At 35.8% G+C, this 17,186-nt stretch overlaps 1 pseudogene; it reads right to left on the bottom strand.

Annotated features, from left to right (window-relative positions):
* Positions 1-1,507: 1,507 nt before the first annotated feature.
* Positions 1,508-17,186, bottom strand: part of LOC114051734 — a 49,263-nt pseudogene continuing 33,584 nt past the window's right edge.

Raw genomic sequence — 17,186 nt, 5'->3', positions numbered from 1 at the left:
GTCCCCATCACACCCCCTTTACTTGATCTCCTCCCCTCCTACTTCCTTGTTGGATAAGATAGATTTCTATATTCAACTGAATGTGTATATGATTACTTCTTTGAGCCAAAACTGATGAGAGTAAGGTTCAAGTGATGCTAATCGCCCACCCTTCCCTCTTCCCCTCCACTGTAATAGGTCTTTCATGCCTCTTCATGTGAAATAATTTACCCCATTCTACCTCTTCCTTCCTTCTGCACGCATTGTACTCCTCTTTCTCATCCCTTGATTTTTTTATGTCATTCCCTCAAATTCACCTTGTACCCATACCCTTTGTCTATGTATATTCCTTCTAGCTGTATTATTAGGATGCAATTTTTTAAAATTACCGGTATCATCTTCCTGAATAGGTATGTAAATATTTTAGCTTTATTGAATCCCTTATGTTTTCTTTTCCCTTTTTATCCATTTATGCTTCTCTTGGGTCTTGACATTGGAGGTCAGATTTTTGATTTAGTTCTGGTCTTCTCCTTATGAAAGCTTGAAATTATTCTATTTCTTTAAATGACCATTTTTTTCCCCTTGATGCTTACTTTTGCCAGGTAAGTGATTCTTGGTTGTAGTCCTAGCTTCTTTGTCTTCTGGAATATGTTCCATGACATGCAGTCCTTTAATGTTGCAGTTGTCAAGTCCTGTGTAATCCTGATTGTGACTCCATGATATCTGAATTGTTTCTTTCTGGCCACTTGTACTATTTTTTCCTTGACTTGATAGTTCTGAAATTTGGCTATAATGTTCCTTGGAGTTTTTATTTTGGGATCTCTTTCTTGAGGTGATTGGTGAATTCTTTCAATGCCTATTTTGCCCTCTAGTTCCAGGACATCAGGATAGTTTTCCTTGATAATTTCTTGAAAGAGGTTATCCAGGTCCTCCTTTTGATTATGACTTTCAGGTAGTATAACGATTCTGATACTGTCTCTCCTGGATCTATTTTCCAGGTCAGTTGTTTTTTCCTCATGAGGCATTTTATGTTTTCTTCCATATTTTCATGCTTTTGAATCTGTTTGATTGATTCTTGATGTCTCACAGAGTCATTAGCTTCCACTTTCCCAATTCTAACTTTTAAGAGTTGCTTTTCTCAACTAACTTTTGTACTTTCCCTTCCATTTGGCCAATTCTACTTTTTAAGCAGTTTTCCAAGCTGTTGACTCTTTTTTTCATAATTGTCTTGCATCACTCTTATTTATTTTCCCATTTTTTCTTCTACCTCTCTTATATGATTTTTAAGCTCCTTTTTGACCTCTTCCATGAGTTCTTTCTGAGCTTGAGACCACTATGAGACCACTTGAGACCTGTTTTAGTTTGAGATTTTGCCCATAGGTGTTTTGGCACTGTTGTCCTCCTCTGAGTTTTTGTTTTGGTCTTCCCTGTCACCATAATAATTTTCTACGATCAGATTTTGTTGTTGTTTTTGCTCGTTTTTCTTTTTTAATTTGAGCTCTGCTCCCACAGTGGAAGGGACACTGTTTCAGGCTTCTTGTACCAGAGGCTGTAGGCTCTGGCTGTTTACTGGGTGTTGTGCTGATGTTTCCCTGAGGCTAATGGGGGACCCACCTGTCTGGTGCTGTGTTGAGGGGGTGTGGTGGGGGGGTGGCTGGCACTGGCGGAGGCTGGTAGGGGTTGGGCAGCTTACCTGGTGATGAGCTGGGGTCCTAGTGGTGGTGGTGTCTGGAGTGAGCTGAGGCCCAATGTGGTGTTTCTGCATTTCCCAAGGCTACCCTAAAACACATGGAGGTCTGGCCTCCTTTCTCCTCATGGTGGAAGATGCCTGTTTACCCAGGACTATGCTGAAGCACATGGTGGTTCTCTGGGTTGGAGAATGCTGGTACCCCTAGATATTCTAAAGCATGTGGGGGGTCCTAGTGTTGGTGCTTTCCTGCTCCACCACATTGGAGCTCAGGACCTCCCAACTAGTTTGCTGAGGTAGGGCTTGCTGGGATGCTTTCTGTCCTGGAATGCACTCCCCTTTTACCTGAGTGAGATGGACATTTCTTCCCAATCTTCCAAGTTTCTTGGGCTAAAAGATTGTTTCACTCCATCTTTTTGCTGGTTCTTCTCTTCCAGGATTTATTTTGGGGTGCTATTTTATGGTTGTTTGGAAATGAATATGGAGAGTTAGAGTGATTTACTGCTTACTCTACCATCTTGGCTCCAAGAAGTCCCTCAACAACTCCCAGTCTCTTTCTTAACACTATTGTTGTCCTGAAGGTCTGAGGACCTGGTTCTCAGGGACTATGGCATATCATTTTTTTTTTATTTCTCATAAGTTTGGGACTATCATGTACATGAACATGACAATTATTGTTCTTGAGTACATATTATTTTAAAGATATGGATATTATTCTCCAATATAGGAAATGCATTTTCTTGGTTAAGATCAAACCCACCTTTTCTGTCCTTTATTTTCACAAAGCTATGCAGTCTTGATGTATATTAACTTTATTAAAGCAATTAAGGATTTAAAAACTATTCAAAAATGGACTATACCTTTGTGTTTTATTATAGACAAATCAATACTTGAGGTGGCCTGATAAATTATGCATTAACTTTTTTATATGAATGTCATGCTTGTGTCTTATTAATAAATCTTATGAAATTTCATATGTACAAAGATATCAAACTCCATCATTTATTTTTTTAAGTTGCATTTTGTTGATACCATTTAAGGGGAAAAACTTTTAAGAAAATTTAATTTTTTGATGAAAAAAATGAGCTAACTAGAAATTTTATTATCATAATATTTGTAACATGAGATGGCTCCCCAGGAAGAATAGGAAGAGCAATACTTGGAGAAATGTTGGTGATATAAAAAAGATAATCAATAAAATTTATTTTCAAAAAAATGTATTGCTATTTGTAGTTCTTTGTAATATTTTTAACTTTCAAGCAATCTTAATCACTTTAAAGTGAACATTCTTCATAAAGATGAAAAATATAAAAAAGTAGTCAGCCACAAAATGTTGTACAGAATGTTTTTTGAGTCATACATTTTCTGTCTCTCATACTTCAACTTCTTTGTGATCTACTCAATACACTTCTACTTTCCTGTTTTGGACCTATTGTTTTCACTTATAATTTTGGCAACTTCATTCAGTTCAAAAGTGCTATAAAACTATTAATATTCATTTTATCTGATTCTCTTATCTGAAAATCAGACATCAATTCATAGCTTGTAGAGGGCTCCCTCCACCTGTAAGTTTTCATAAGATGGGCTTATTTGTGGTTGTGGAGTCATTTCTGTTGTGTCCAAACCCTTTTGGGGTTTTCTTGGCAAAGATAATGGAGTGGTTCGCCATTTCTTTCTCCAGCCCATTTTACAGATGAGGAATTGAAGCAGACAGGATTAAGTGACTTGCCCAGGGTCACACAGCTAGTAAGTGTCTAAGGCTAGATATGAATTCATGAAAATAAGTTTCTTGATTTTAAGCCCAGAGCTCTCTCCGCTGTGCCACCTAGTTGCCCATGGACTAGGGAATCAGAATGACAGGACAGAGAGTTGTTATTTTCCCCAACACTTCTTGGCCATGGTCTATATGTGGGCATTCTTCCAGGAAAAAATGATTTATTTGTAAGCATTATTATTGTATTGAACTTTTCTATATCTTTGGGATATATGATGTTTTCCTGTAACCAACTCAAGTCTGAATCTCAAAAAAGAATACAGTAGGGATAAAAAAAGGGTACAGCTGCTTTGCTCTTGTATATATACCATAACTGCATGCATACTTGTCTAACCACAATTGGTTGCTTGCTTTTGTGCCTTTACCTCCTCAGTTGCCCATCAGTGTGATGCAATGGAAAGCATAATGGATTGGGAATGAACAAATCTGTGTTTAAATATCGTGCCTGCAGTATAATACATCTGTATCCTTAGGCAGAACACTCAACCTCTTTGGGCCCCAGTTCTTCTGTGAAGTGAAGAAGTTAGATTAAATGTTTGTACATAGCTCTAAATCTATGATTTCACAAATCCCTCTACTCTTTTGTTTATTTACTAGCTTTGTTGGTAGTCTCATTTCCTCTTATGATTTAAAATGTGATTAATATGTGAATGATTCCCAAATTTGCTTTTAGCAATTTAGCCATGATTTTTGCTTTTTGCTCTTTCCAATTTTGAATATTTTATTTAGAAGAACTCTTTACTGAATATAAAAGGAATCATATTGATGCAAGTAGGAACTGATCTTATTTTTTTTCCTAGATACAATTAGGTGATTTGTTCTCTAATCTGTTTTACATACTATGAGGGGTAGGGGGAAGCCTCTCAGAGCAATCATGGAATTTCACGGTTATAGAAATTTGGTCCTGAAAAGTCCAACAAAATAACATTAAATGTTGCCATTGAGAAAGAAAAGTTGACTGAGAAAGCATCTCAGTTTTATTGTCCACATTAGAGTGATTTTTCATTCCTGAAGATGATATTTTGCAGCTCAAATCAAAACCCTGTCTTTGAAACATAATCTACATTTGCCCTCAAAATACAATATTTAAATGGGAAAGTTCATGTCTGCATTACTAAGTCACAAACAGAAATGGCACTTACATGCCTCTATGCTTGCAAAAGCCCCATTCCTACTTTGGAGTAAATGAAGTGGTTAATAGTTGGGGCATAGTATTTAGATTCCAAAAACAGCCTGCAGATAAAGGATGACACTGGTGATAAATAGAATACATAACTGACAATTTACACACAAATCCTGTTGTGATGTATATAGAAATGCACAGTAATTAGCAAGCAATCTATTGAACACCCCTGGTCATCTCATTGCAACCTTCCCACCATCTGTTGCTTTGCTTGGAATTCTAGGCTACGGGAAAATGGAATATGCAGAATTTTATCTTAATGCAATGAATTTCTGTTCCAAAGATTATACAGGAATAGAGTACTTAAAAACTTGATTCTCTGAGGTCTAGATATTCCATGTTTGTGAATATTTGCTTTTATAATGGCAAAATACCAAAGTTGGACTAATTTTTTTCTAGTCTTTCTCTGGATATTTGACCTGAAATAAGTAAAACCATCTCTCAGAATTATGAACACAATGTTCTCTAAATCAGACATAGTTCAAAGTCGAGGCCTTTTTATGTACTTTTAAAGAACATAAATATAATGGTGTATAGGATTTTTTTTCATTTTGAACAAAATTAATACCTCTAAACAATATCCTAATTTGATTTTTATATGATTATAGTCAATTTAAATGTTAAGACTTTTTTTAAAGTTAATACTTATTTCATTTTGGCTCATTTTAGCCCTGGACTCATGAAACAGCTTTGAGTCCAAAGAATAGATTAATTGAATTGATTTCACCATAATATTTACTGGTACCATAATGAGTATTTCATTGAGATATTTATTATTATTATCATCATTAATACCATCATTAATGTGTTTATTTGTATTTTATCCACATTTACTAGTTTGAATGAAACCCAGAACAAGATACATGAATTTGGAATGCAGAGAAAATACGTGAACTCATAATTACATTTTAGAAGGCAGAAAATTCAGTACTTCCAAATGGTGTTCAAATATAATAATGAAATATCTGTGATTATTAATCAATGTAGGAAAGAGTAGAAAATAGGCTCACCAGATGCATGTATTCTGTATTGTACATGAAATCAGAATAGAAACCCTTGGGTATAGATTAGGTAATTAGTCACAGTGTGTTTATTGTTAGCTGATCCCAATAGAAATTACCTAAATCAGTCATTAAGGATGGACAGTATCACATGATAGTGGATCCAGTGGCCCTATTTTTTGCCTATTTATTAACAGGCTTATTGTAGAATACTCTCCTAATTTCTTGAATAATAATTCCAGGAATTTAGATAAAGATCTAGATTTGTATCATATTTATGAATTAAGATATTATTACAAAACTGTAATTAATTCTGGAACAGTAATCCAGATCTAGAGATAGGATTCTAATCTTTTTTGTGTGTCCTCTTTGGATGTCTGGGGAAGCAGATGACTCCCTTTTCTAAATGATCTAAATGTATAAAATAAAATATACAGTATTACAAAGTAAACCAAGTATGTAGAAATACAACGATCAAAATATTTTTAAAAGTTCAGAACCCTGGATTTAGGAAGAGTAGGGGAAGTTGCTTAGCTTTTCCTAAATTTCTCATCACTTTCCAAAATCATCTGAACAAACCATAAAGAAAATCCATAGTGTATTTTTTCTTCCTGTCAAAACATTAATTCCCAACACCTTTAAGTTTACTATAATGGATATGGATTCTAAAGGCAGAAAACATGAGAGTAGTTAAATACCTGGATTAAAAGTAAAAAAAAAATCTATTAATATTTGTGTTTGGATGACATGATATTGAATATATGGGTGTTTCAAAGCAATCAAGTGACTGATTTTTCTGCTTTTTTTTTCAAATGCTTGTCATCTCTCAGATGGAATCTGAATGCCTAAGACAGTTCTTCCTTGTATTCTGTCTGGCTAGATGACATCTGGAGTATTATGTTTACTGTTACCTGACTCAGTTTAGGAAAGATATTGATAAACAGTAGAGTGTACATTGGAGGCCAACCAGGATAGGGAGGGGCCCAGAGACAAGCTGACAAGAATGTTGCTTAGAAGAGCTAGGTTTATTTGGCTTTAAGAATAGAAGATTTATGGTAACCCAATATCTGTTTGCAGATAACTGAAGAGATTTTAAGGCCTAAATTTTTTCTACTTAATGCCAGTGTCTTCCTTCTGAGAATACTTCTAATTTATCCTCTGTATATCTCATTTATGGGCAGTTAGGAGGCACAGTGAATAGAGTTCCAGGCTTGGAATGAGGAAGATTCATCTTTGCGAGCTCAAATCTGGCCTCAGAGGGGCAGCTAGATGGCACAGTGGATGGAGCACTGGCCCTGAAGTCAGGAGGACCTGAGTTCAAATCCGGCCTCAGACCAAACACTTGACACTTACTAGCTGTGTGACCTTGGACAAGTCACTTAACCCCAATTGCCTAAAAAAAAAAATCTGGCCTCAGACAATTATTAGCTCTGTGACTCTGAGAGAATCACTGAACCCTGTTTTCCTCTATTTCCTCATTTATAAAATGATGGAATGGAGAAAGAAATGGCAAACTACTTCAGTATCTTTGCCAAGAAAACACCAAATGAGGTTGTAAAGAGTCAGACATGACTGAAACAACTGAATAACAACAAATATTTCATTTATACATTATTATTTTCATTGTTGTCTCCCCAATTAAGTTGTAAACACTTTAACCACTAGAACTTTTCTTCTTCCTTTCTATCCCTAACATTTAGTACAGTGCCTGGTACATAGTAGAAGTTTAATAAATGCGTCTTGATTTGATTTGACTTGACTTGACTCTCCTTGGACTCAGAGAATAGAACTAAGAATTGTAAATAGAAATTACAGAGCAGCAGGTAATCCTACAGACCAACATTAAAGGATAGCCTCCAGGCAGCTAGTAATATCTTATTCTGTCCTCTCTATTCTATCCTATTCTGGACTCATATCCCCATAGTGATCCAGAGGTTACAAAGTCTTCTTTTATCTAGAGTGTGGCTTAAAGCAGACTAAAGTCAAATGTTATCATTTGTATTAGGCTACAAGACTAACCTAATGCTCTGATCACTTGTTTCACCTAAGAGAACTATAAGGAACACTTGAAGGAACTAAGAATGCTTATCCTTGCTTTTATTTGTATCCCTCGTATTTAGTTCAGTGCTTGGGACACAGTAAGAGTTTAATAAATACTTTAATTTACATATCATCTGTCTATATGTGTATCTATCTATCCTACCTATCTGTCCAGGAGAGCAGAAGACTAAAGTGGGGCATGACAGCCTCAAATATTTGAAAGTTGTCATGGGGAGAAGAGATTAGACTTCCTCTATTTGGAACCAAAGGGCAGAACAGATTGCCCTTCAATCAGTTTTCAGGTCTTCTCAATTTTACTTCTGTTGAATCTCTGGCATTTGTCCTCTTCTTTTGCCTTCCCCCAATAGAATGTTAATTATTTGAGGACAGGGACTGTCTGTTTTTGCTTCTCTTTGTATTCCTAGAACTTAGCGCAGTGCCTGACAAATAGTAAGTGCTTAATCAATGCTTGTTGACTTGATTTTACATTTCTCTGTTCACCCTAGCCCTCAATACCTCTTGCCTGGGCTATTCCAGTAGCCTACTAATTGGTCTCTCTGACTCAAGTTTCTTCCCTCTCCAGTCTATCTTCTATACCAATAATTCTCAAACTTTTTCCATAAGGTTAGAAGGCTTAAGTTTAAAGAAAACCTCAGCAGAATCCTTGTAATAAAATGCTTTAAATTGATATTTTTAAGGTCTGTTACAAAGAAAAAAAAAGAATATAGGGCAACTAAATGGTGCAGAGCCTGGCTCATAGAAGGTGCTTAGTAAATACTTGTTGTCTTCCTCAAACCTCAACTGAATTCCCATTTTCTATGCTTTCCTCAGCTAGGTGGTGTAGTGAGCTGGTAGAGTGCTGGGCCTGGAGTCAGGAAGACTCATCTTCATGAATTCAAATCTGGTCTCAGACATTTATAAGCTTTGTGACCCTGGGCAAAAAGTTTCCTCATTTGTAAAATGAGTTGGAGAAGAAAATGACAAACTACTCCAGCATCTTTACCAAGAAAACCCCAAATGGGGTCACAAAGAGTTAGACACAACTGAACAACAGCAACAAAAAAGAACATAATGCTGATTTTTTTTTGACTAGGTAATGGGGTCCAGTTGCCCAGGGTCACACAGTTAGTAAGTGTCAAGTGTCTGAGGCCAAATTTGAACTCAGGTCTTCCTGACTCCAGGGCTAGTGCTCTATCCATTGCACTAACTAGCTGCTCCTGATTTTTTTTTTTAAACGGGATATTTCCAGATTCTTTGCAGCATGATTTGAGAAATACTGCTCTACACCAATGCTAGAGATATTCCTAAACCACAGGTCTAACCATGTCACTCACCTATTCAGTAACTCCAGTTACTGAATAGTAACTCCAGTAACTTCCCTATTATGTGCCTGTTGGGTCAAATAAAAATTCCTAGTTTGGGATCTTCACAACTTGGTGCCAATGTATCTTTCAAGGGTTATAATACAACACTGTCTCCACAGGCACTGTTTGCTTTAGCCAAACTGACTCTCTTGGTGTTCATCATTTACTTCTCAGAATGACCCATACCAGTTCAGTGAATGTCCCTCTCTGCCCTTTCTCTATCCAAAATTCTTTTCAAATTCAATCTTTATCTTAGACATCACTACCTCTTGGTTAAGTTAAGTGAAATTCAGTGACATTAGCTATCACACAATGGATATGCAAAAGTAAATCCAGGTTTTTATGTCAAGGAAAAACTGCTAGCATTATACCCTCTTGAGTTACAAAAGAATGAAAGACTAACCCCCAGAGAATATTTTGCTAAAATCTCTTACTCTTTTCTCCCCTCATCTAGAAAGCCACACCCAAAACCTTGGCATTACTGAAGCCTTTCATAAAATAAAGAATTGCTATCTTGGGGATGTAGGCATTGGGTTATTCATAGTACCTCTCAAAAAATGGAAATAAAATATCTATTTTCTATAGTACTATATAGTATACATACATATATATTATATATTAGTATAAGTTTCTAAACTACTAATGAAAGCACATTATAAAACTGCAACAAACTTTCAATATAAATGAATTTAAGAACCTGGGAAACATTCCCTACTAACCTCAAAGGAATGTTGTGGCAACTTTTTAAATTATAATGCAGTCCCCTCCCCAGGCAATGAATTCAGTCTATTATAGTATGAACAACAATCTATTTATTCTAACACATTAGGAAATCCATATATCTGGAACAGGTCATATCTCATTTGCTCTTGCTGATTAAAACAAATAATAGAATTTGATAACATTTTTTTAAAAAATCTTCACTGTATCTGTGTCCAAAATAATTTTTGAATGAGTGCTGATACTTAGATAGAAATACTCTTCCCATTTGTGTTAACTATATAAGGCTTAGGTTGATGTTTTATTTTTCTCCTTTTGCTTTTTAAAAATATTTTCACTGACACATCTTGTTTTTATATCACAGTCATTTCTATCACATAAGACCCCCTCACCATTTTCCTAGTGATTCCTACTTTGTAACCAAAACAAAACAAAACAAAAGGTTAAGGAAAAGCAACAAATGCAGTGACTGTGTCAGACAGCATATCAATCAATCCAGGAGGGTATGATGGAGCTGGCTGATCCTGCTGTCTAAGTCTTGGTTGCAATAGTGTATGCAGTTGCTCCCAGAATCCCTGGAATTGAAGCAGCCTCCTTTTTTAGTAGCTTCAATGGGACCAGTAACCTGCTGACTTTCCATTAGGGAACATAAGGTACCAAACTCTGAAATACAGTCTCTCATTCCTTCCCCTCCTGTCTACTCAAGTAGGGGAGAAATAGATTACAAAGATTATTCTGGTCTGCAAAGTTACTTTTCTATTTTTTGTTTAAATAACTGAATTTATTTTGCTGTCTAGATAAATCCGATTGATTTAACTGCTGCCTTATTTGTGAAAAGATGGGCTTCAGCAGGAAGGTACAGTGTCTGGGTATTGGGATGCAGAGATAACAGAAAGGTCCAGGGTTAACCCCTGGTAGAAAACTGCCAAGTTTTCTCCTGTCTGGGGGCTGAGTCAGATTGATAGAGAAGCCTATGATTTTTATTTTTTAGTAAATTTTTGATAAATGAAATAATATCTTGTTATAATAATTAGCTCAATTTAAGCCTAAAGGAAATATTATGTCATTTAAAGTACACATGGTTCCTTCCTCTGAGGCATTAAGGAATTTATTTTAGGTGAAAAGTTATAAATTTAATCACAATTGCTCCATACCCCCATTTAGGAAAATTCCTAACATTTAGGCAGAGGTTGGGGTCTCCGCTAATCTACACTTGTATCTGTCTCTAGTTAACTCCAGGCTTTATGGTTAAAGCAAAATTCAGGTTATTGGAAATGGTTAGGTAGACAGATACATCAGCCCATGTCTTCAGCTCTAGGATGCCTATAGAGATAATGGCTCTCCTTAACATCTCCCTTCTCTTCCACAGATCAGTTGTCCTTTTTATTTCTTCACTGATTGTCCTGGGCTACTCTTTCCTCTTCACTTCTAGAAGCTCAGCATTTTTGTCTCTGAGAGAATTCCTTCTTTTTATATAAATTTCTCAGGGTATGACTAAATCTTTCGAGGTATACAGGCCGTATTCACATTCAGTTCAGATTTATTGATTCAACAAAAGGGGCTGTTGTCTAACAAAGGTAATTACTTGTCAGGGCAGCTAGGTGGCACAGTGGATAGAGTGTAGAGTCTAGAATCAGGAAGATTTGAGTTCAAATTCGGCCTCAGATACTTTACTAGCTGTGTATCCTTTGGCCTCAGACACTAATTAACTGTGTGACCCTGAGCAAGTTACTTAACCCTGTTTGCCTCAGTTTCTTCATCTGTAAAATGGGCTGGAGAAGCAGATGGCACACTACTCCAGTATCTTTGCCAAGAAAACCCCAAAAGAGGTTACAAAGAGTTAGACACAATTAAAAAATACTAAACAACAATAATAACTTTTAAGTGGAAAGATATAATCAACAGATTCCCCCCACCCTTCCCAAAGGCAGAGGTAAACCAGAACTAGATCCAGTATTTTCCTTTCCTTTCCCCCAGGCTAAAAATAAATAAATCATAGTGCCATTTTTTGGTTCTTCCCCCTTTCCCACATTTCCTTTCCTTCCCATGAATGCTCATAAAAACTCTCAGAGGGGTGGGGAGGGGGAGAATATAGGTCAGTGACTAGGGAGCAGGTTGGTGAGAGATGAAAATTTGTAACTGAACCTGACCAAAAACACCTGAATTTTTGGCTTCACTTCTCGCCTAAAGCCTATACCCAGACAGGAGCATCAGACTACATAAGGACTGATTACTGATTTTCCACATCAAATCAAAATTAGAGAATGGGTATGATTATATCATTTTCCACAAAGATATGTAAAACCTTCATGGGTAAGGATTTATATGTACCATTCCATATGAGTACTGCCCCCTTTACCCCCAATTAATTGTCCATTGAAAGGAAAAAAAAGTATATTACTTCCTTTGTTCTCTTGGTCCAAAGTTGGCCATAAAAATCACAAAGTATTTGACTTCATTTTTGTGTTCTTTTTGTTTAGATTGTCAACACTGTCCAAATTGTTTTCCTGCTTCTGTTTACTTCATTCTGTATCAAAGGATTATATACAAGAGAGACCAAAGAGGTCATGTAATCCAATGTATTTTAAAAATAAAATAAACTGAGACTCAGACCAAGGTCACCCAATTGATAAGTGGAAGAACCAAGATCAGATGATGGTTCTTTGACTCCAAATTCAGCATTCTTTCCATATTATGCCCTCTTCTCATTACTCTAAATTCCTCGTATTTATTTCTTATGGCACAATAATATCCCATCATATATGCATATGTTGCATATATGCATATATAATACAAACATATATACATTCATTATACATATATCCTATATACACACATACATATGTACATATATGTAAGTATCAGCATGGGTGTGCCAAGCTTCATCAGTTTGCTACAATTTTTTCAGCCATTTTCTAATTGAGAGACACATTTGCCTCCTAATTTTTCCTTAAATTTTTTTACTACCTTAAAAAAGCACTGCTATGATTATTTTGGTTTACATGGGATCTTTCATTCTGTCTTTGACCTCTTCTAGGTATACATCTAGCAGTGGCATTAATGAGTTAAAATATATGAACAATTTAGTGACTTTTTTATGCACAATTACAAAATCATTTCCAGAGTGACTGGACTGATTAAAAACTCTAAAAATAGTTAGGCCACAAGCATTTACTAAGTTTTTAAAATGTGCCAAGCATTGTTCTAAGCATTGGGGAAACAAAGGCAAGCAAAAAGAAAGACAGTTCCTGCCCTCAAGGAGCTTACATTCAAATGGAGGAAAGCAACAAATAAAAATAGTTCAAAAGCAGGTGAAGTTGGAGGGGGAGTGGTTTAAGAGAGAAGGTTATTTGCTGAAGGGCATAGGGGTGAGGTCCAAATAGTCAGAAATCTAGTCAGAAAGGGCATGAAGCTTGATTACACTGGGACCCTCCTCAGAAATGGAGGCCTGAGAAGGAATTCACCAATGGGATAAGGGGCCAGCATGGCAGAGGGATGCTTCAGGGTAAGAAGGCCCAAAGTACTAGGATAAGAAGCTAGTCAAGATATGGTAGTGAATTCCAGAGTCAACAACACATCCAGGAGGTAAATGAAGCGTGACCAACAGCGTATTAGCCCTCCCAAAACTGACTATTCCCATATTTTGTCATCTTTGTCAATTTGCTGGTGTGAGGTAAAACCTAAGACTTGGTTTAATCTAAATTTCTCTTAATAATTTGTAGAAATTCATTGCTGCTAGTTTGCAATTTTTTGAAACCTCTTTATTCATATTCTTTGACTGTGTTATATTATTTGTGGTAATCCTATGCAGATTTTGGATATCAGATTTTCTCAGCTATAAATTCGATGCAAAATTTTTCCCTATTTGATAGTTTCCTTCTTTTCAAAACTGAATTGATTTTTTCTGCAAAAACTTTGAAAAATGTTTTCCTCAAATAACTGCTTTGTAAAATTTTCTGTATTTTTGTGGAAAATTAAATGACATGCTCATTCTCTAATTCTAATTTAAAAACTTGCAAATGTGTGTTCTCTTTAATCACACATTTAATAGGATAAGTGATAAGTGTAATAGGGTATGTGCAAAGTTACCCTTTCTCATTCCAACTATCCAAGTATGCTCAGGACTTGGGTGTTGTGGAGAGGATGAACTTCTTGCCATGTTGACTCAGTTTTAGGACTCGGGAGTTTGGAGAATGATAGGATAATCTCATTATTGGTCAGGGAAGAGGAAAAGCCAACTCCCTAAGTGGATTTTCCTTTACTATAGTCACACGTTGACTGTTTGCATGTAGCAGTTATAGTAGGGGGCTCCAACTAGAAGATTTGAATCTAGCTCTTTTTTGGTCTCTTGCTTGATCATAGGTGACCAAAAGTGATCCTGAGATGGACATCCTCATAAGTTCAAGAAGTTAAAGATTCTATGGTTGCCAGTAGGAGTTACCTTCAGAGAGGATGAACACTCAGAAAAGGCTGAGCCCATGTTCTGGTCTGGTTTGCCAAAAGAAAAGGACTTAGGGTTGTCTGGACAATACGGAACTGAGCTGAAATGCAACAATAACCTATCTGCAGTCTCTCAAACTGTTTTGTGATGTTTGTCTCAAATTCCCCGGTAGAGTATAATAGTAGTGTGGTGTATAATAGTTATTGTTGTTTGTTTAAATTTCTGAAAATGCCATGAGTATTACGGTAGTTATGTTCTAAAATCTACTGCAATTTTTTCTGTGTGGTAATAGCCATTTTGCATTTAGGAAATAAATACCTGCCCCATAACTTGTTCATATTATAAATTAAGTACCTTTCTCCACTATTTGGGAAGATCTTAGACATGAATTCAAACCTAAGTTTAAGTAAAATCTTCCTTAGTTAATTGAAGTGAGGGGTGGGAAATAATCAAACCAAAGAGTGGGAGAAAAGGAACCTAATCCTTTATTATAATTCAGAGTTCCCCAGGATTAAACCTGGTCTGGATCATATACATAGGTCTAGAGCAGGTTGATTCCTTGGTGAAAAAGGAGAAGGTGTAGTGCCCTGGCCTCACTAATCAGTAATCACAGTTGTTAGAGTTGGAAAAGACTGACATTCTCTTCCTTATCCTCACTCAAACCATTCTCTGAATTTATACATATAGTCAGTAATATATCATTTGTGTCTCTTTTTATACAAAACTAGAAGTTGGGCACTGAAAAGACAGATTATTTAGAACATGTAGAAAATGATTTCTCCTCTGAAGAATATTATATTGTTCCTTATCCAATTTTTTAAAAGTCTCAAATGATTAGGTTCTTTGTTCAACCAGGTTCAGGTATGCACAATTGTCTTCCCATTTATCTACTTCTGTGAACAAAAACCTGCTGTTTTTCTCTCCTAACCATCTATCTTCCAACTGGAGCAGGAAAGGCTTTAAACCACAGGAGCAAAGAGCAATCAAGGGACCAGCTTTCCAGGAGATTTATACATCAAACACTGTACATGGAAACATATGCAATTCAATATTTCTCACCTCAATATACATATGTATGTATAGGTATGTAATAATACGTGTAATATATTTTTCCATATATGTAATATACATAATTTCTCTCTCTCTCTCACTCTCTCTCCCTCAATTATTCCTTGCAGAAACCTAACCGATTACTCTGAAAAAGTAACCAGACATAAAGAATAAAGAAGGAATCCATGAGGTACATTTATCTATTCAAAAACATTAACTTATTGAATACTGAATTTTAAAATAGAAAATAAATCACTGCTTTCTACCCATGAACAGAAACCAGAAGTAGATGCCCTAGTGAAGGACTCTCTCTCCTAAATGTCCTTATTCTTCCTTCATTATGCTATCTATGTTCCCAGGATAGTAACATTAATTTGACATGGCTGAATTATGCTACCTACTGTTTCATGTATAGTACTCACTGCCTGAGGCTGGGTTTCCCCGCTTTGTGTATAGGGGCCAGAAAGACATTTCTAACTCCACTGTAGTATGAGAAGCAATTAAGCTACAAGTTGCTAAGCTGTAAGCACTTATCCTCACAAACCTAATAAATTATTTGATTATATGAAATTATTTGAGATTTGGCCTCTTTGGTAAGTATGCATGAAATTGTAAAATTTATGTTATTTTCATCATTTTGTCCAATAATTATTTTAAAATTATCCCCTTATCATTTCAACCTTTGGGATATAAAAACAGGCAAATAATAAAGTGCCCAAGAGTGATCACATCATCCTATTGATAAATCCTTTGTTTATACTGTCCTCTGGATTATTAGAGCATGGTTGTGATGTCTCCAAAAAAGAAAATCAGGCGTCTCATCATTGTCTCTTTTCCTCAATTAAAATAAAAGCAAAATAAACTTCTGTGAACATTGATGAATACAAACTAGTCTTTAATTGATTTTTAATTCACTACTAGTTTGGGAAATTAGCTAATGCTGCAATTTCCAATGACCACAAAGAGCCCTTAATAATTAGATACATTGTGCAAAATGTGCAAGTCAGCAGAAATACAAATGACAACTGTTCAGCTTTGAACACTAATACCAACATGGAAATTGAACAAAGCAAGAATAAATTTGAATAAAAAGCTTTAAGTGGAAATGTATAACACCAGATGACAATTATTAAATCATCGTAAAGTACTCATTCCTTTCTCTAGAAACTGCTTTGTTCTACATAATGCAGCACTTACAATGAGAAATCTGACACCTACCTTCTCATTTCTTTTCCCAAATTTTCAGTAATTTGTTACATGATCTTGAATTAATATGTTCATAAGCTGGTAGTTACTGTCACCTGTGGTAGTTGTTTTAATTAGATTATGTACAGAATAAAGGTGACAGCCTTTTGCACTATTTTGAACATTGGCACTTATAAAGAAACTAGAAAGCCCGTTCATTCTTATTTTGCAAGGTAATGTCAATAAATTGTGTGTTTTCACAGTGAATCTTTAGAATGAACCAGGATTTCTTTCCAATACTGGTGTCCTGACAACGAAATTTTCATTCTCCCTTAATAATATAGTAGGCAGTTATTTGTGTATGTATAGGATGTGTATGTTTGCATGTGTGTTTGTTTATACCCACATATGTATGTATATATATATGTGTGTGTGTGTGTGCATTTACACACATGCAGACAGATAGGCAGACACATACAAACATGTATTTGTTTCATACCTCTGAACCATAACTTTTGTTAAGGAAATACTTCTACCAATGCATATTGGCAACTACTCTGAAGTTTTTTATCTTAAAGCTACTCAGGGCCCTGAGTAGCTGGACATATCCAAGGTCATACAATCAGTGTGTATTAGGGACAAAATTTGACTCAGGTCTTCCTGATTTTGGCTGGCTATCTATCCAATATGGAACATTACCTTGCTAAACATAGAGTAAGTGAAAATAAAGTGGGTACAATAGGTATACATGTAGACCATCTA

This window comes from Vombatus ursinus, unplaced genomic scaffold (genome assembly GCF_900497805.2).
Source record: "Vombatus ursinus unplaced genomic scaffold, bare-nosed wombat genome assembly UNPS02014805.1, whole genome shotgun sequence".
In the NCBI taxonomy this organism is placed as follows: Eukaryota; Metazoa; Chordata; class Mammalia; order Diprotodontia; family Vombatidae; genus Vombatus; species Vombatus ursinus.
This window is presented reverse-complemented; position numbering and strand designations above follow the sequence as displayed.